The sequence below is a fragment of the Gossypium arboreum genome, chromosome 11, assembly GCF_025698485.1.
Source record: "Gossypium arboreum isolate Shixiya-1 chromosome 11, ASM2569848v2, whole genome shotgun sequence".
In the NCBI taxonomy this organism is placed as follows: Eukaryota; Viridiplantae; Streptophyta; class Magnoliopsida; order Malvales; family Malvaceae; genus Gossypium; species Gossypium arboreum.
The window spans coordinates 42,824,277-42,845,924 of record NC_069080.1 but is presented as its reverse complement, the minus strand read 5'-3'; the positions used below and the strand labels follow the sequence as shown (position 1 = coordinate 42,845,924).

The window sequence follows — 21,648 nt, the reverse complement described above, 5'->3', positions numbered from 1 at the left end:
TGGTGTTGAATTTAAACTCGATGATGGAGGATCCCACATCGAGAAGCTAACATAAGAGTGGATGCGAAGCTGGCTTTAAATAGAGAGAACCATAAGGAGAGTAAGGTACCTTTCTTTGCTGATCCCTTTCGCTTTATGGCGTGCTCGTTTGGGTTGGGCGTCGGCTAAGAGTGCCCAGAGCGTGGATTAACTCCAGTCTCCAATCAGGTGTGTATTTCTCGCTACTCTAGCTGTAGGATGGCTACTTCGGCCCGCGATGGGCCGAAAGGGGCCATGTGGGTCCAATGGGCCTACGGGCCCAATTGGATAAGTTGTTTGATTGTGTAGTAAATATTAGACTAGGCTAGGTGAATCTCATATCAGTGGCCAGATTTGGGCTAAAAGGGCCACACGAGCGTGTGGGTCCATTTGGGCCGAGAATGGGCTTTAGGGCCATTCGTATTGTTATCCTTGTTTAGAATACTTTAGTTTACCAAATTACTAAAATACCCCCAGTTGTAAAATTACCAAAGTACTCCCGGTTTATAAAATTACCGAAATACCGTCGATTGTAAAATTATTGAAATGCCCTCGATTTGTAGAATTACCATTTTAGCCTCGATTTATAGAATTACCGTTTCACCCTCGATTTACAAAATTACCGTTTTACCCTCGATTTATAGAATTACCATTTTACCTTCGATTTAAAAATTACCATTTTACCCTCAGTTTACAAAATTATCGTTTTACCCTCGATTGTGAAATTACTGAAATACCCCTATAGGATAGAATTACCAAAATACCCCTGATTTGTAAAATTACCAAAATACGCCTCATTTGTGAAATTACCGAAATACCCTTGTAGGGTAGAATTACTGAAATACTCCTGTAGGGTAGAATTATCGGAATAGCCCTGTAGGGTAGAATTATCGGAATACCCCTGTAGGGTAGAATTACCAGAATACCCCTGTAGGGTTAAATTACCGGAATACCCCTGTAGGATAGAATTATCGCATTACCCCTGTAAGGTAGAATTACCGAAATACCCCTGCAGGGTAGAATTACTAAAATACCCCTGTAGGGTGGAATTACCGAGATACCTTGTGAGGTAAAATTACTGTTTTGCCCTTAATGTGTTAAATTGCTGTTTTACCCTTGTGGCCAAGTGACTAACTTGGACTGTGTGGTTGACGAATTTGATTGTGAATATATGTTGGTATATGAATGACTTGACTATGATTGTTTGATTCAAATATGGGCATAACATTCTGCATACATGACATGTATATTCTTACTGATTTGATAAGGTCACACGGTTCGCCCAAGACGACTGTGGACCGATCAATGGCTGAGTGCCGATCATATTTACCCGAGGCTGTGTGCCAACTATATTACCGTCACTGATGGCTATATGCCTAACATGATACAGCTACCGATGGCTTAAAGCCTTCTGATTATGGCTTTGTGTCAACCTACATATGGCTCTGTGCCAACCTGATTATGGCTCTGTGCCAAATGTATTTGCCTAAGGCTATGTGCCAATATATGGTTATTGACGACTCTGTGTCGATCACATTTACCTAAGATTGTGTGCCGGTTATGTTACTCTAGTTGATGGCTATGTGCCTAACATAATGCAGTTATCGATGGCTTTGTGCCACGTATTTTGTTAAGTGGATTTGCCACATTATCTGTTTCTGGTGGCTATGCCACAAATATCTGTTCTGGTGGCTCTGCCACAATATCTGTATCTAGTGACTCTGTCACAATATCTGATAACTGAGCAATAATGCTTTTTATTGTGGGGTGTAGAAATGGGTGGGTTGAGCTATTCCCCACATGGAGTGTAGGGCTGGTACGGGTGGAGTGTAGCGGTTGGTTATAGGCTGGATTGGGTTGGGATTGCATTCACCTTCTGATTTTTGATTTTGTTACATGATACTGATTCTGATTTTGATTCTATTACCTGATACTGATTCTGATTCTGATTCTGTCACCTAATTTTGATTCTGATTCTGATTCTAGTTCTAATAATGTTTCTTATTCTGTAATGGGTTAAAGCCCATCTGGTACTGTCTGTTAAAATGGGCTAAGGCTCAATTGATCTCGAAAGCGTAAGTAGGGTCAGGGGCCAACTTTTAATTCTTTTATATGACTGACTGTTCCTTTTATATAGTAGGGGATTTCACACTGAGTTTTCGTAAACTCACCCCGTTTATTAACCTTTCAGGTAATTTTCAACCTTAGACGGATCGGGGCTACAAGGGGCTTGGAGGAAGCCACACACACTATTTATGTTATAGTTTTGATTATTGCTATTAAATGTTTTTATGTGGGTTGTAGTAAAGCCATTGTAATTTTCTGGATTTCAAATTTGGAATTTTATTTATTGTTCTTATAATTGCTAGTATTATAACACGGTTTTCGAAAGCAACTACTGTTGTTCAAAACATCACGTAACCGCAATTGTTTTTAAATCAAGCTTCCGCAACTGCCAAGATTTTTACAAAGTTGTTAAGAATGTTATTCAGCTGAGGTTTCTAACAAGGTTTAAAAAGGGTATAAGTTTTTAATTATTAAGAAGGGTTTTTAATGGAAACATGGTTTTCGAAAAACACTTCAATGTGACATGCCAGATTCGAGCCAAACTTCCAGGCCGGTTTTGGGGTGTTACACAAATGGTTAGGTAATTTGATGACCTAATTTTGACTAGAATAAAATAAAAATAAAGGAAAAAGATATCATCTTTTTTTTCTACCATCTTCTTCACCGAAAATTTAGCAATTGTAGGAGGTTTTGAGCTGCAAAAATTTCAGCCACTCTATACTCTTGCAAGCAAGTAACTTTGATGGCTTTTCTTGAAAAGTTTTACATTTTTAGAACCCTTGTAGCATGAGCTTTCAAATTAGGAGACTATTTTGCAAAATGGTTGAAAGTCTAGGGTTTTTCCATGAAAGTAGACATGCTGTTTTCTGAAATTTTATGCGAGAAAATGAACCATGGTTGTGAAATAAACAACTTTTGTGAAGAGATTTCTCATGAAAACCCTAAAAAGGATAATTTCGCATAAGTTGTAAAATAGGTGATAAAGGTGTGAAATATTGAGAATTTTGGACTGCTTTTAGTGTAAAAAAAGTAATCGACTAGGCTTAAGATATGAAGAAATTCGATAAAAATCGATTTTAGGACCTAGGGGTAAAATGTTTATTTTGCAAAAGTCTGGGGGCAAAATGGTTATTTTGCCCAATTTTAAATTGTTAAGTATATAGATTAATAAAATGATTAAATTCATAAATTTTTATCATTCTAAATCAAGAATTATAAAATCCGGGTTTAGACCGGAGAAAAAGCGAAGCAAGTGGACTATGCTGAACTAGTCGTCTACATTTTGTAATCCGAGGTAAGTTGTATGTAAATAATACAACTACATTGTTATTATATGTGCTTGAATTGAGATAGCATGAATTGCTTGTTTGTGGAAATAGTCATGTATGTTGAATATTGAGATAGTAGGACTCCCATTTGAACCTTAGGAAATAAATCAGATATTCAGGCCAGGACACTCGGGATATTGTATGCTAGTATAAGACATGTCCGGGACATGCATCGGCCACGTTATGAGAGCCAGTGTAAGACCATGTCTGGGACATGCATCAGCTACGAGATGTGTCAGTGTAAGACCATGTCTTGGACATGGCATCGGCATGTATAGAGGTGATAGTGTAAGACCATGTTTGGGACTTGGAATCGGCATAGATATGTAAGAACTAGTGTAAAACCATGTTTGGTACATGGCGTCGGCCTCGATTTCGATAGTCAGTGTAAGACCATGTCTGGGACCTGGCATCGGTATTATACGCTATGTTGGGGATTAGTGACTATTCGATAGTATTCTAAATGGTTTAACGGTGAAAGTTATAGTTTCAGTTAAAAGATAAAAGTATAACCATGTTGTGAGTGATACAGGTACCTAAATGGAATGCATGAGATGTGAGCTTAGTATATGCTATGTGAATTGTTTTGGATAGTGACGAGTAAGTTGTGCTTATACCTATTTTAGTGTTATGAGCATGATGATGAATGGTAAAGTTGTCGTTATATTTATTTTCATGCAACTTACTAACCTTTATGCTTACCTAGTTCTTTCCATTTTCTTATAGTGCCGCCTAATTAGCTCGTGGATCAATAGACATCAGAGGCATCGATCACACTATCAATCGAAGAACTTGGTATAGTTAGATCTATTTATTTTGATTATGGCATGTATAGGATACTGACTTTAGAATTTTGTGTAATTGTTAATTGGCTAAACGTGTTGGCTTGCTTTAGCATTTTGATTCATTTTTATAAGGCCCCAGAAATGGTTAAAGTTGAAAGTTGTTATATGAATACAAGAAGTGATTTCATGAATAGGTAATTTGCTGGTTGTTTTAATAAATATGAAATGTGTAAAGGCCTCAGATGTGGTTGTTGGATTTCAGAATCATTTTATGATGATCTTTAGCATGATGGATGTTGTTATTTTGTGTTTTAAGGTGGAAAAAGGGCTTGGTAAATAGCCCTATGTTGTCCACACAGGTAGACACACTAGCGTGTGTCCAGGCCGTGTGTGACACACAGCCAGCCCCATGGGCGTGTTGTCTGGCCGTGTGTCCCCTGCACGTAAAAATTTCTAGTCAGTATGCATGGTATTAAACACACGGGCAGAGACACAACTGTGTGTCTTAGCCGGGTGAAGGGCACGGCCTAGCGCGCGAGCGTGTGCCTTGGCCGTTTGACCCTTAAAGATTGCTGACATCAAAAATAGAATATCATGATTTTTAGACACGAGCGTGTCATGGCCGTGTGAGAGACACGGGCCATTGACACGGGCGTGTGTCAGGTCGTATGAAAACCCCTGTAGGTTTGAATTTAGAATTTAATACACACAGGCGTGTTACCTTTCCACACCGGCGTGTGCCCTGTTTCAAGGGTCATTTTTATTAAGTCCGTTTAAGGACTTGAATTTGTTCCGAATGGTTTCCAAATGAGAGTTTGAGGCCTCGTAGGCCCACATTAAGGAGTTTTAAACAAGGTTAGAAAAATTTTTAAATTTGACCAAGTCTTGGTAAGTCAGAAATGATTGTATGCATGTGATTAAGTATGGTAATGCCTCGTGCCCAGTTTTAGCCTCGGTCTCAGGTAAGGGGTGTTACATTTAGTGGTATCAGAGCTGTGGTTTAGTCGGTTCTAGGACTAACCTAGCATGAGTACGAGTCTAACTATACATGACATAGTTGTATATTGATAGTGTGACGACTCCTGACGATTATAAATTATGTTTTTCATATAGTAAATGAATCCTGACGTAGCTACAGTAGATGATATGGAGAGTAATGCGTCAGCTCCCGCTGAAGGGACCGCGCCAGTAGATAGTGGGCCTGTGACAATGAGTCAGGGCGGAGGAGCTAGAGAAGTGATGGACGCGTGGTATTTAGAGGTCATTCATGTGAATTCGAATATTCCTCCTCCTCTACCTCATCCGGTTCCTCAGTATGCCCCTGTAGCTCCGCAAGGAGTGGATTTGGTTAGGAGAGAGAAACCCTCAGTAGATAAGATACGAAAGCAAGGGGCCAAGAAATTTCGGGCTAAGATTGATGATGAGCCAGAGAGAGCAAAAATTTTGTTAGAAAATACCATTAGGGTATTTGATGAGTTATCGTGTATGCCTGAGGAGTGAGTGAAGTGCACAGTGTCACTCCTATGAGACTCAGCCTATCAATGGTGGAACACCCTTGAGTCTGTTGTACCATGGGAAAGGATTATATAGGAGTTCTTCTAGGAGGAGTTTCGGAAGAAGTACATTAGTTAGAGGTTTATGGACAAGAAAATAAAGTAGTTTTTTGAGTTGAAACAAGGCCGTAAGATGATGACTAAGTATGAACGTGAGTTTGTGAGACTCATCAAATATGCATGGGAGTGCCTATCTATAAAAGTCATTATGTGCAAGAGGTTTGAAGATGGTTTGAACGAAGACATTCGTCTATTAGTTGGTATCTTGGAGATAAGGGAATTTGTGGTGCTCGTGGAGAGAACATGTAAGGCAGAGGAATTGGCCAAAGAGAAGAGAAGAGCTGACATCGAGTCTTGAGACTCAAGGAAAAGACAAATGGGGAAATCACAGCATACCCCATGTAAGAGACTGAAAGAATTTCCTACCCGATCAAACGCGTCAGTGGGGTTCTCGAATAAGAGCAAGAATAAGCAACATACGGTGTCTAAAGCCCAAACCACTTCAGTCGTGAGTGTTGGTAGTGCTCGGCCAAACAAGCCGGAGTGTTCACAATGTGGTAGACGTCATTTCGGCGCATGCCGAGTGAATGAAAGAGTTTGATTCAAATGTGGATCTTTGGACCACTTTATTCGAGACTGTCTTAAATTAGGTGAGAAAGAGAAAAAGCAAGACGTAAGGGTGAGTAGTGCTCCTACGAGTGGTAAACCACAGAAGAACTCGGGCAGTGGGGCTAGTAGTAGAGGTGCCCCTAGAGATTCAGGTGTGAGGTCCGAAGGCCGTGTGCCTGCAAGGACTTATGCCATTGGCGCTCGCGAAGAGGCATCTTCACCAAATGTGATTACGGGTACTTTTTCTCTTCATGATATCTCTGTTATTGCTTTGATTGATCCAGGGTCTACTCATTCCTATGTATGCATGAAATTAGTACCTTGTATGAATATGTCTGTTGAGCCCATCGAATTTGTGATAAAAATGTCAAACCCGTTAGGCAGGCATGTGATAGTTGATAAAGTGAGTAGATACTGACCTTTGATGTAACACCCTCACGCCCGAGACCATCGCCAGAGTCGAGCTTGAGGTGTTACTAAACTTAATTCATCAATTTAACAGCTCAAACAATTTATTTTTAAAATTTCTAGACAAGCTGGTCAACTGCGTCACAGGCGTTTAAAAATTCATATCTCGAGTTTCGATACTCAAAATATAATTCCGTAAATTTTTCCTGAAACTAGACTCATATATGTATTTACTAATGTTTTTTCTAGAATTTATGGTCTAGCCAATTAGTACAGTTTATTAGTTAAAGTTTCCCCTATTTTAGGGTTTGACTACTCTGACCCCTGTGTATTACGAATTAGATATCTCCCTGTACAGTGTTTCAATGATTATTTAATTTGGGTCTTATACAACTATACTCAATAAGGATTTCATACATGTAAGATAAAACTCCTAATTATTTTTTACAATTTATAGTGAATTTTTAAAGTTAAAACAGAGGATACAGAGATCACTCTGACCCTGTTCCACAAAAACTTAAGTATCTCACAAAATATAACTCATATACCTGTTTCGTTCCATCCATATGAAAATAGACTCATCAAGATTCAATTTCATAACTTATTCATCATTTAATTCCATTTTTACTATTTTTAGTGATTTTTTAAAATTTACATCACTGCTGTTGTCAGATTCTATTTTATGGCAAATTTTACTTTACTAGAGATTTTCTTGGACTAAATAGCATTTTAAACATACATAACATCAAATATGACTTAGACTGGCCATTCCAATCGCTAATCATTTACAAACCCTTTTCTTGCCAAACCATATCCATATCATAACATCATTTACACAAAGTGAGTATTTTGCTATACATGCCACATTCAAAACACACAAGCCATTTTACCAATTTAGGACTTCGGATAGTGTGAACAAGTCTTCGACCTATCCCAATTCTCAAGCCAGCTTGTCAACAACTACAATGAATGAAAAGAAGAGGGTAAGCATAAATGCTTAGTAAGTTCACATGCTAATAGCAAGTAACATAATCATGAAATTCCACATAAAACATCATTTGCATAAAGAACACCAAGACATTCATGTTTCATTTGCATTTAATATCTTTCTACGATTTCATCATACCAAGTTCTCAACCCGAGGATTTAAGCACATACCTATCAAATTTTCTCATTCACCACACTTACCAATATGTCACCTTCATTTTAGGCATTCTTCTCATTCACTTAAGATTCACCCGTTGAACATATCGGAATATAATTCGAATACGCAGATTTCATGAACGTAAGTGCCATAGCCGCAGCTAGACAAACTCAATAGCCTGCGGAACTTATGTAGCTAAGCTACCATGTAACCCGCCCATAAGTGAACTCGGATTCAACTCAACGAGCTCGGGTGTTCGCATCCATAAGTGAACTCGGACTCAACTCAACTAGTTCGGATGCCTAGTTACATCTCACGAACTCGGACTCAACTCAACGAGTTTGGAACTCAAGTATCCTTGTGACGTATCACTTGCTTTTTCCTCGATCTCACATCTTTTCTGTCTTCCACGGAATATCGGAACCGATACTCGGTGATAGTTCATACTCATCAAGTAATTCACATAATTACATATTATTCAACAATAACCACAAAACATAACATTTCATGATAATAATAAGCATCATATCATATAAACAACATTAAATTGCTCAAAATGACAATTATGTTACTACATTTACACATGAACTTACCTCGATACAAAATTATTAGCAATCGAGCCTATTCTTCGTAAACTTTGTTTTTCCCTCGATCGCAACTTGAATCTCGTTTCTCTTGATTATGAAACTTGAAAGTTGAAGAAACCGTAGCTATGGGGAGAGGTAAAATTCGGCAGCAACAATATGGAGCAGATGATAATTTTGTGTTATTTTTCCCATTTTATTTCATTTAATATACAAATGACCAAAATGCCCTTACTACTAAACTTTCCAAAAATTTCATCCATGTCCAATTTTTGTCCATAGACTTAGAAATTGGTCAAATTGCTATTTAATACCTCCTCATTAATATTCCAAAGCAATTTCATACTAAAAACTCCTAGAATGCAAGTTTTACAAATTATTCGATTTAGTCCCTAATTTCAATTTAAGCACTTTAGGCATAGGATTTCATCACGAAATTTTCACACAATCATGCAATCATATCATAAACATCAAAATAATTATAAAATAATTATTTCTATCTCAGATATGTGGTCACGAAACCACTATTCCAATTAGGCCCTAATTCAGGATATTACATTTGATGATTAGAGGTTATTATTTTTCGGCTAACCTCATGCTACTACCGTTTGATGAATTTGACCTAATTCTTGGCATGGATTGGTTAACTGCTTATAATGTAATAGTGAATTATGGTAGCAAGTTCGTTGAAATGAAATGTGAGAATCGGGATATTATTCGAGTTGAATCAGGTGCACCAAATAATGCACCTGTACTGATTCTGTCTTTGACTGACGAGAAATATTTGAGAAAAGGGTATGAGTCATACCTAGCATTTGTGTTGAACACCAAAGAGTCTGAAGTGAAAATTGAGACAGTGCCTGTGGTACGTGAGTTTACAGATGTGTTTGCAGAGGAATTACCCGGATTGCCTCCAATCAGAGTAGTTGAATTTGGTATTGAGTTGGTCCCTGGTATAGCGCCTATCTCGATTGCTCTGTATAGAATGGCCCCAATGGAGTTAAAGGAGTTGAAGGCTCAATTACAAAAGTTAATGGATAAAGGTTTTGCAAGACCAAGTTATTCACCATGGGGTGCCTCAATGCTGTTTAAGAAGAAAAAAGATAGGTCGATAAGATTGTGCATAGACTACCGACAGCTCAACAAGGTGACTGTAAAGAACAAGTATCCCTTGCCAAGGATCGATGATTTGTTCAATCAGTTGAATGGAGACACCGTGTTTTCTAAGATCGATTTAAGGTGGGGCTACTATCAGTTAAGGGATAATGAGCAAAAAAGTACCAAAAACCACGTTTAGTACGAGGTATAGGCACTATGAGTTTCTTGTTATGCCATTCGATTTAAAAAATGCTCCTGCAGTGTTTATGGATTTGATGAACCGTATTTTTCGACCGTATTTGGATAAGTTTGTAGTGGTCTTTATCGACAACATACTAATTTATTCGCGTGATGAGAGTGAGCACGCGGAGTATCTGAGAACTGTTTCACAAACCCTGAGAGATAAATAATTATATGCCAAATTCAGTAAGAGTGAATTCAGTAAGAGTGAATTTTGGTTAAAGAAGTTGGATTCCTAGGACACATCGTATCGGGAGATGGAATCAGAGTTGACCGAAGCAAAATCTCGGCCATTGTTGAGTGGAAATCATCGAGGAATGTGACAGAGGTTCAAAGCTTTTTGGGTTTAGCTAGATACTACAGAGGATTTGTAAATGGGTTCTCAATAATAGCTACTCCGATGACAAAGTTGTTACAAAAGGACGTCAAGTTTGAATGGACAAAAAAGTGCCAACAAAGTTTCGAGAAATTAAAGGCCTTGTTTACCGAGGCTCTAGTTCTAGTGCAACCAGAATTGGGGAAAGGATTCATGGTATATAGTGACACCTCCTTAAATGGATTGGGGTGTGTACTCATGCAAGAAGGTGAAGTGATAGCATATGCCTTGAGACAGCTAAAGCCACACGAGAAGAATTACCCAACACACGATTTAGAGTTGGCCGCCATTGTGTTCGCGTTAAAAATTTGGAGACACCATTTGTATGGCGAGAGAAGCTGAGTGTTCACTGACCATAAGAGTCAAAAGTATTTGATGACTTAGAAGGAGCTGAATTTATGACAACGAAGGTGGTTGGAGTTGATAAAGGATTACAAGTTGGTGATTGACTACCGCCCCGGAAAGGCGAATGTAGTCACAGATGCTTTGAGTAGGAAATCATTGTTCACTCTGAGGGCTATGAATACTCAGCTGACCGTGATTGATGATGGCTCGATTCTAGCAGAGATGAGAGCTAGATCTATATTCCTTCAAGAGATATGCGAGGCTCAGAAAAGTGGTGAGGATTTAACCTAAAGTGGCTTAGTGTGAGACGGGAAGTGAATCAGAATTTCACATTAGTACTGATGGTTGTATGATGTATCGAGATCGGATTGTGTAGCCAACGATAAAGAGCTCATTCTGAGGATTTTACGAGAGGCACATAGTGGTTGCTTGTCTATCCATCTGGGTAGTGTGAAAATGTATAATGACTTGAAGAAAATGTACTAGTGGTCAGGAATGAAAAGAGACATTTCTGAGTTTTTCTCTTAGTGTCTAGTTTGTCAATAAGTGAAGGCTGAACACCAAGTACCCTCGGGTTTGCTTCAGCCTGTGATGGTTCCTGAGTGGAAATGGGACCGAGTAACTATGGACTTTGTGTCCGGGCTGCCTTTGACGCCAAAGAAAAAGAATTCCGTTTGGGTCATTGTTGATAGACTTACCAAGTCGGCACATTTTATACCGATGCGTATCGGCTACTCCCTTGAGAAATTGGCTGATTTGTATGTTTCAGAGATAGTGAAACTTCACGGGGTGCCCATATTGATTATCTCGGATAGGGATCTGAGGTTTACCTTGAGGTTTTGGAAGAAGTTGCAAGAAGCTTTAGGGACTAAGTTCAATTTTAGCACAGCTTTTCATCCGTAAGCCGACAGTCAGTCAGAAAGAGTAATTCTGATATTAGAAGACATGTTACGATGTTGTGTTCTCGAGTTTCAAGGTAGTTTGGAAAAGTATTTACCACTAGTCGAATTCGTCTACAACAACATTTATCAGCCAAGTCTAAAAATGGCGCCTTATGAGGTTTTATATGGGCGTAAGTGCCAAACGCCTTTATATTGGACTGAGTTGAGAGAGAATCAGATTCACGGGGTCGATTTGGTCAAAGAAACCAAGGAAAAGTTTAAGGTGATTCGTGATTGCTTGAGAGCCGCATCGGATAGACAAAAATCCTATACGAACTTGAAATGAAAAGAGATCGAGTTCCAAGATGGGGGAAAAGTGTTTTTGAAAGTATCCTCGTGAAAAAAAGTCCTTAGATTCTGTAGAAAAGGCAAGCTAAGTCCGCGGTTTATTGGATCTTATGAGGTGACTAAGAGAATTGGGCCGGTAGCATATCGATTGGCCTTGCCTCGTGAACTAGAGAAAATTCATGATGTATTTCATGTATCGATGTTATGCTGCTACCGATCTAACCTCTCACACGTGATTTCACTGAAAGAAATTGAAATAAGCCCGGATATGACCAATGGTGAAGAACCGATTATGATTTTGGATTGAGAGGTCAAGAAGTTAAGGAATAAAAGTGTAGCACTTTTAAAGGTTTTCTGGCATAGACACGAAGTCGAGGAAGCCACGTGGGAACCCAAAAAGACTATGAGAGATCAATACCCGAACTGATTCACCGGTAAGATTTTCAGACACGAAAATCCCTAAGGGGGAGAATTATAACAGCCTAATTTTGGGCCTAGTCGGAACAGTGGTTTTGGGACCACTAAACCGGAGTTGGAGAAATTATTTTTTTATATTTTTTTGTGTTGTGGCATGATTATAGGAGAGTATAAAAATTTTGGTGAATTAATTTTAGTGATTACATGCTTAATCGGGAAAAATGACTAAATCACATAAAGGGTAAAAGTTCTATTTTACTTGATAGACATACCAAATAGCTAGAGAGCCATAATTGGAGGTCTTTAAAGGCAAATTAGACCCCGTCCAAGAGGCATGACTAGCCATAGGGAAAAGGAAATCAATGGGTCAAATGGTTAGGTAATTTGATTACCTAATTTTGAATAGAATAAAAATAAAATAAAAAGAAAAGATATCATCTTTTTTTTTTTACCATCTTCTCTACCAAAAATTCAGCCATTGTAGGGGGTTTTGAGCTTCAAAAATTTCAGCCACTCTCTACTCTTGCAAGCAAGTAACTTTGATGACTTTTCTTGAAAATTTTTATATTTTTAGAATCTTTGTAGCATGAGCTTTCAAATGAGGGGACTATTTTGCAAAAATGGTTGAAAGTCTAGGCTTTTGCCATGAAATTAGATATGTTGTTTTCTAAAATTTTATGGGAGAAAAATGAAAAATGGTTGTTAAATAAACAACTTTTGTGAAGAGATTTCTTATGAAAACCCTAAAAAGGACCATTTTGCATAAGTTGTAAAATAGGTGATAAAGGTGTGAAATATTGAGAATTTTGGACTGCTTCTAGTGTAAAAAAGTAATCGACTAGGCCTAAGATATGAAGAAATTAGATAAAAATCGATTTTTAAACCTAGGGGTAAAATGGTCATTTTGCAAAAGTCTAGGGGAAAAATGGTCATTTTGCACAATTTTGAATTGTTGAGTATCTAGATTAATAAGATGATTAAAATTCATAAATTTTTATCTTTCTAGATCAATAATTACAAAATTCAGGCCTAGACCGAGGAAAAGCGAAGCAAGTGGACTAAGCCGAACTAGTCGTATACATTTTGTAATCTAAGGTAAGTTGTATAAAAATAATACAACTATATTGTTATTATATGTGCTTGAATTGAGATAACAAGAATTGCTTGTTTGTGGAAATAATCATGTATGATGAATATTGAGATAGTAGGACTCCTGTTTGAACCTTAGGAAATATATCGGATATTCAGGCCAGGACATTCGGGATATTGTGTGCTTGTGTAAGACATGTCTGAGACATGCATCGACCACGTTATAAGAGCCAGTGTAAGACGATGTCTGGGACATGGCATCGGCATTGAGACGAGAGCTAGTGTAAGACATGTCTAGGACATGCATCAGCCTCGAGATATAAACCAGTGTAAGACATGTCTGGGACATGCATCGGCTACGAGATGTGTCAGTGTAAGACCATGCCTTGGACAAGGCATCGGAACGTATAGAGGTGTCAGTGTAAGACCATGTTTGGGACATGGCATCGGCACGGATAGAGGTGTCAGTGTAAGACCATGTTTGGGACATTGTATCTGCACGGATATGTAAGAGCTAGTGTAACACCATGTCTGGGACATGGCGTCAGCCTCGATTTTGATAGTAGGTTTAAGACCATGTATGGGACATGGTATCGACTTGATGGATGAGCCAGTGTAAGACCATGTCTGGGACATGGCATCAGCATCAAATCCTATGTTGGGGCTTAGTGACTATCCGATAGTATTCCAAATGGTTCAACAGTGAGAGTTATAGTTTAAGTTAAATGAGAAAAATATAACCATGTTGTGAGTGATACAGGTACCTAAATGAAGTGCATGGGATGTGAGCTTAGTATATGCTATGTGAATTGTGTTGGATAGTGACGAATAAGTTGTGCATATGCCTATTTTAGTTTTATGAGCATGATGATAATGGTAAAGTTTTCGTTCTATTTATTTTCATGCAACTTACTAACATTTATACTTACCCTACTTTTTTCCATTTTCTTATAGTGTCGCCTAATTAGCTTGTGGATCAACGGATGTCGGAGGCATCGACCACACTATCAATCGAAGCAATTGGTATAGTTAGATCTATTTATTTTGATTACGGCATGTATAGGATACTGACTTTAGAATTTTGTTTCATTGTTTGTAACATCCCGAATTAGGGCCTAGTCGAAACAGTAGTTTTGGGACCAAAAATACGACGTAATAAAGCTTATTTTTATTATATTTTTATGGTCTACAATTTCACGGGATGATTTCGTGAAAATTTCGTTCGAAAATTTTGACATTTGGGCACTCAATTTAGTCAAAAGGAATAAATTGTAAAAAGTGCAAAACTTGAGTTCTAGAAGCTAGAGGTGTCTAATTGCAATGAAATTTTAAATTGGAAGTCCTTAAATGTAAATTAGATTATTGGTTAATTTGTTGGACAAAAATGGACATGGAATAGGTGAAATAGAATATTTTTAAGTTAGGGGCATGAATTAAAAACAAAATTAAAAGCCAGTTTTTGTCCATCTTCTACCCCATGCCCGAAACTTGCATGGGGAAGACATAGCTAGGGTTTTTCGTGCTTCCAATTTCGATTGTAAGTCTGTTCTAGCCCCGTTTTCAATGGTTTTTACGTTTTTGAAATCCTCTTAACAAGATCTATCTATTTCTACAATTTATTTGAGCTAGGGTTGATGTTTAAAAACTTACCCATGTATATGATGCATGTATTTTGATGTCTAATAGTAGAAAATGAATGTTGGGCGTTAAGTAAAAGACTTTTGCTAAGTGAATTTCGGTAAAAATGCTTAAAATGACTAAATCGTAAAAGTTGTAAAATTTGTCATAAAAGGGTGTTTTAATGGAAATTGGGGACTGCTATAGTTATGAAAAAGGTCAGCTTGGCTTAAAGTACAAGGAAAGTGAGTGAATCATTTTACGAGCATTGGGGCAAAACTGTAAATATGTAAAAGTTTAGGGGTCAAAATATAAATTTGTAAAAATATGATTTTTGGAGCCATATGCATAATGTGACTAATTAGTAAGCTAAATTTGATATTATAGATCAAGGAAATGAGATTCAGGCATAGATTGGAAATGAATGAGATTATGGACTAAATCGGAATATATAGCCGTGCTCGTATTCAAGGTAAGTTCGTATGTCAATAATAATGCAATAATATCATTGCTTATGCTTGAACTTAAATTGATGTGTGAACATTATGTGGTGAATGTTTATATAGTCGATATGATGATTGTATTATGTGACATATGCCTAAATGTAATTATGAGCAATGCCATGTTTATTTCTTGAATATGAGAATAGTGAATTTGTAAGCATGAATGATATTATAGTCGTTATCCATGACATTACGAGCAAGTACGATGGAGATGCTATGCGCAATGAGAAAAATCTCGTGTGAACCTTAGGAATAATTTAGAATACAAGTGACATGTCACTAGGAATTAAGAAATTTGAGCTCATTTAGCGTTCCGAGTTCGTGATATATGTGAGAATCTGAACTTGTTGAGCGGTCAAGTTCGTTATCTATGTGGCATCCGAGCTCGTTGAGATATTCGAGTTCATTATAGGTGCAAGCATTCGAGCTCGTTGAGTGGTCCGAGTTTATAATGGATGCGATTCATGTAACATCTGAGCTCGTTGAGAGGTCTGAGTTCATTATGGATGTATACATGTTATGAGGTAGCTTTGGCTACATATGTATATGTGGCACTTAGGTGCAAGTTTTCGCGTATCCAATAGTATGCCTAGTGTTCAGCCGGTAATGTAATGAATGTGATGAAAGTCCTGAGAAGGGCATGTTAAAGAGGTATGGTTATATGATACACTACGATGAGTACAGATACGTATGTTAAACTTATGAATAATGCCTTGGTAAAGATCGATTAATGATGAGCAAGTATATCTGTGTATATGATAAGTAAGCCAAAAGGGTTTAAATGATGAATAATCTTTATGGTTATTTTATTATTTCTTTGTGAAATTGAACATGAAATCCATGAATTAGTAAGTTCATGATTAGTTGAAAATGAACTTATGATAGTTACCATTATATTGCACTAAGACAGTGTTGGACATTAGCAGTTGCGTGACTTTAAAAATACACCAAAAATTTTAGAAATTGAATTAGAGACTGAATAAGATATGAGATTAAATCTTATTAAATCTATTTTCACATAGAAGAAACGGTGTAAGCAAAAGAGTTTCATATTATGAGATATTTGAACATTTGTGAGATAGAGTCAGAGTGATTTCGGGCTCCCCTATCTCAAATTTGGAAAATCAGTAAAAATTTAAAAAAAATGATTATGGGCTAGGATTTATATGAATAAATCCTTAATGAGTTTATTTTCAAGAGAAATAGACGAGAACATTAATCAAAACTTGTACTATAAAATAATTGATTTTTAGTAAAGAAAAGTTGATGCTGTCAAGCAGCAGAATATGGGTAAATTTAAAGAATAAACTGTACTTATTAGCTAGATGAAACATTCTGAAAATTCTATGGTAAAAAGACATATGAGTCTAGTTTTAAGGAAAATTTACAGATCTTAATTTGGAGTTCTGTAGCTCCATATATAAATAATTTTGTAACTATGACTCGAGAAAACAACATGACCAGAAAATAAGTAAAAGTGAAATTATGATTATATTTCCATGGAATCATGTTGATAATTTGCTTATTATTTTCATATTGACTTACTAAGCTTTAAGCTTACTACCTCATTTCCATTTCTTTAGTGTTGACAGGTTAGCTCGGGGTTGGAGATCATCGGAGGCAACCTCACACTACCAAGCTACCTCCTTTGGAGTATTGATGAATCTTAATGTCTTCAAGTGAGTGGCATGTATAGGGACTTAGTTTTATGATAGATGCTATTATGATTAGCCATATGTATTTGCTTATATTTATTCATTGTATATAGTCATGAGATGTGGCTTGTAATGATTGTGGCTTGTAAGCCTAATTATCCATGATACGTTCTAATGCTTGTGATGCGATGATGTGTTTATGCTTGTGGGATATGTATGGTTGGTATTATGACATATATGCATGATGGGTGCTTCTTGACCGATCGAAATGGTCATAGCCACGTGGTAAATGTATAATATGGAAATAAGTTGATAATGTTTGAACATGAATACTTGTTGTTGATTGAAGCTACTTGATAAATTGATGGTTATGAAAGTTTGTTAAAAATGGTCATCAAATGATAAGGTCAATGAATATAGAATTGTTGTGTCTAGATTTGATATTATATGAGTACGTGTAAGAATATACCTTAGTGAAGTATGTTAAATTATTAAAATGATGCAATGATGTATATCTTTGATGTGTGTAAAGATGTGAGGGATTAATGGTAACAAAAGGCTTGGAAAATAGCCTAAGTACCAGTCACACGGGCAGAGACACGGCCATATGTCTTAACCGTGTGGAGGATAGAACCTAGCACACGGGTGTGTGGCCTGGCCGTGTGGTTAAATTTGTTTTGCTGACGTCATAAACAGAGAGTTACACGGCCTGAGGACACGGGTGTGTTGGAGACACATGGGCATGTCCCTGTGTTCACACAGGCGTGGGACCCTGTTTCAAGAATTTTTTTTATGTTTCCCAAAAACTTTCCAAAGTTTTCGATTTAGTCCCCAAAATCGCCTTTAATGCATGTTTAGAGCCTCAGTAGCTCGTGTAAGGGTCATTATGCATGTGATTGAATGTTTTTAATTTAAATGAAATTTTATGGCCCAGTTTTGCATGTTTGTGAATGTTTAAGTCTGGTAACACCTCGAACCTTGTCTCGACGCCAGATACGGGTAAAGGGTGTTACATGTTGTGGTATCAGAGCTATGATTTAGTCAGTTCTTAGACTAACCTAGCATGTATGAGAGTCTAGCTATACATGCCACAAATCCGTGATAATATGATATCTCCCGACACGAACAAGAACCATTCTGTTTAGACAAAGGTACTCTCCAACTGAGTTACACCGACCATGTTAAATTTGAAGCTAAGGTATTCGGGTAAAATACAGTTATGATGAGCCTAAACTCAGAAAAGTATGAATAAAATTTCATGATATGTATGTGATAACATGCGGGATAAAAGTTTATGTAGCGAGGAATACTCATGCTTGTTTGATTTTTATATGATATTGTGCACATGACTTGTTTGATTAAGTGAATGTGATAAAAAGAAATTCATGAAGGTATGAATAAAGGTTTATAAAATCATATTACGGATAAAAATGTCATTTTCCCGATTGGACGTTGAATGTTGATGAATTTTAATGATATCTTTAAATGAGACAAAGGATTATAATGTAATGAGCTTATCTATGAAAGGATTATAATGTAATGAGCTTATCTATGTTAAATTGATTGATTGATTCATATGAATGTAATGATATATACATGATGAAGTGCGAGATGAAAGTTTAGATTGTAATATGTTTATCCATGTTTGTTTGGCCCTCTTATGATGTTATGTGCATGACTCGTTTAAGTAAATGAAAATGATTAGTAATGTTATTCAGAATCCATAGAATGCATGCACAAGTGCACTGTTTGAATAAGATAATTGGGAAGCTCGTGTCATACAAATGTGAATAATAGTTTGCCTGAAGTGAATGTTATGTTTGTGAAACTGTTGCTATGATGATGAAATAGTGCTATATGCATATGCATATGAAAGACGAGTTAGGGACCTTAGAACCCCACCCCACCCCCTTACCAGAGTGGTGTTTTGTAAAAGATTTTATAAGATCAGTTTTGAATAAGCTCACAAGTATGAGACCAAAGAGTTCAGTTGTAGAATGATTATAACTATGATCATAGATTAATTGGATTGATAAGTAAAGATAGAGCTAGTAAAGTGCGATGTCAAGAAACGTATTAACTGGAATTTCTTCAGGACCGATCTTCTTCAATGAAAATCATAAAGTGGGATTTGTAATAAGAAAAATAGTTGGAGGAATAAATCTTGAAATGTAAGATATCTGAATGTGGCAATTATAGTAAGCAGATTATGACTGTCTCTCTTGAGGTACTCTATGAGTTCATTTACTCTCGAAAGTATTGCTGGTGGCTATCTATTTTCAGATAAATTGTTATCGTGTGAAAATGTTTTCTAATCTTGGAATAAGACAAAAGTATTGATAGTTTAACTGGTATATAATCTGTATTGCTCTATTTTCCCTTTGGCATTCTATTACGTTCTGTCTGTTGGGATTTTATGAGATAATGTACTTGATGTTATGATTCTGTTTCTTCTAATGGATGCTCTGTTCGATATATATATGGGAAGATACATTATCCTTGTTGCATTTAATTCCAGTGGGCTTGAATGATGTATTTTTCTTGACTTCTTTCCTCTGGGAAATTATCGAAATCTTTCATATTTTCTTATGAGCTTTGTTTTGGGTCTTTCATTATGATATTGTATCTTGAATTTCTTTATCTTGGATTTCTTTATCTTGGATTTCTCTATCTTGGACTTCTTAATCCTAATTTTCTTGTTACCTATATTCCGTAATTTATCAATCACAGCTCATATCTAAAGTGTGTTCTTTGGTCTATGATAACTATGTTAATTATGATCATGCTTCTGGTTGATTATAGTAACGTGGTGATTCCGATTCTGGATTTCTCTAAATCTTCATGAAAAATTTGACATCAGCAAGGACATAAGTGGTGAAAATGTAAATTTCAATTGGTATGGTGGAATTCTTTTCTCAAGTAAGTTAATCGAAGTTGATGCCTTTAGTTGAGATATTCTAGTTACTTGAGTTAATGCATTTGAAATGGTTTTTTATTAGCATGATAAATAAACTTTGAATGATTACATGTTGTCGTTCTATCGACTGGCAGAGAAGATTTCTTGAAATGTCATTTATTAATGATTAAGACAGACTTGGTTGTTCAATCGGTATTGGTTATTGTTTGAAAGATTAAATGAGATATTTATGACTGGGAATAAAATTTCATTTCCTTATGGGTAAAAGACGGATAGTTTGAGTGAAAAGTGTATATTTCCTAGCATACTTTGATATGATTTAAAGTTGCTATGAATGATAAAGTTATCGCCTTGTGAAATTTGAACGGTCTATTGCATGTTAGTAAAGCTTAGAACAGACGAGAACATTGTTAATCAGAATATTAGACTTGGTTTAGCCTACATCAGGCAAGAAATTCTTGATTTTTCTGTGATGTGTCGTTAAACGGATTGTGATACATTTTAGGACAAAAAGGCAATGTAATAGCTTAATGTATCTGCTGCCATAGAAAGATTTGAGTTTGAGATAGCGTACATGATCTGAGATTGTTGTTGTATGATCTTTGAGAAAAAGAAAATGTGGTTACAAGTGCTTAGGTAGAAAGTCCAGAGCTTATACAGAGAATTGCAAGGAAGCTCACGGGAGTAATGTGTTGGTGTTCAAGTTTGGAACTCGACATTTCTGATCTTTGTGTTTGATATATGAAATGTTATCAAGGTTAAAGTCTAATATCAGGTGATGTCAGAATGATTTTCGGTAGTGGTGGTAATTGAACGAAAATGAGAATGTGATTACTATAGATTTCATATTAGAATTACTCCTATATTTGAAAGAGAAAGATGTCAAGTGACTTGTTGTTAAGTAATTGATGAATTTGCAAATTCATGTCGGTAAGTACTGAATTTCCGCTTGTTAGACTTATGGGATTAAGTATCTTTGAGATTGTTGAATTTCTTAAAATGCTAGTTTTTGTTAATCGGATTGAGATCCGGATTTATATTGTGAATTATTGAAAAAAAAAGCTAACTGAGGCTCTAAATTTAATGATGACCAGAGGTCAAATTAGTGAACTGTCGGGCTGTATAAAATGATAAAGAACCTAAGGCCATAATGATCGAGCTGGATATGCCATTTGAATGAGAGGATTCAAGTATGATGTGTGTATATATTTTATGACGGTATGGGTTCGACCCTTGTATACATGAAATCTCTGATAGAAGTCAAGATTCGATTGATGCGTTGTATAACACAGAATTGTTCATGACTTTAGTATGAAAAATTTAAAAGCTAAGTATTAAACATAGCCTGAGTAAATATTCTTTAGCAATGCTTATGTGATAGTAGAGTGTATGTGTAAGCTAAACCACTCTTCTGGTAAAATTTTCGGGGACGAAAATCCCTAAATGGGTGGAGAGTTGTAACATCCCAAATTAGGGCCTAGTCGGAACAGTGGTTTCGGGTCCAAAAATATGACTTAAGTAAACTTATTTTATTATTTTTTTATGGTCTACAATTTCACAGGATGTTTTCTTGAAAATTTCGTTTGAAAATTTTGACGTTTGGGCACTTAATTTAGTCAAAAGGACAAAATTGTAAAAAGTGCAGAACTTGAGTTCTAGAAGCTAG

The 21,648-nt window shown here is 36.5% G+C and overlaps 1 long non-coding RNA gene across 1 annotated transcript; it reads left to right on the top strand.

The window, feature by feature from the left end:
- The first annotated feature begins 104 nt into the window (after positions 1-104).
- Positions 105-2,395, top strand: LOC128284042 (uncharacterized). The gene is made up of 2 exons (XR_008274347.1): positions 105-207; positions 2,210-2,395. It is a non-coding gene; the product is annotated as an uncharacterized LOC128284042 (long non-coding RNA).
- The last annotated feature ends 19,253 nt before the right edge of the window (positions 2,396-21,648 follow it).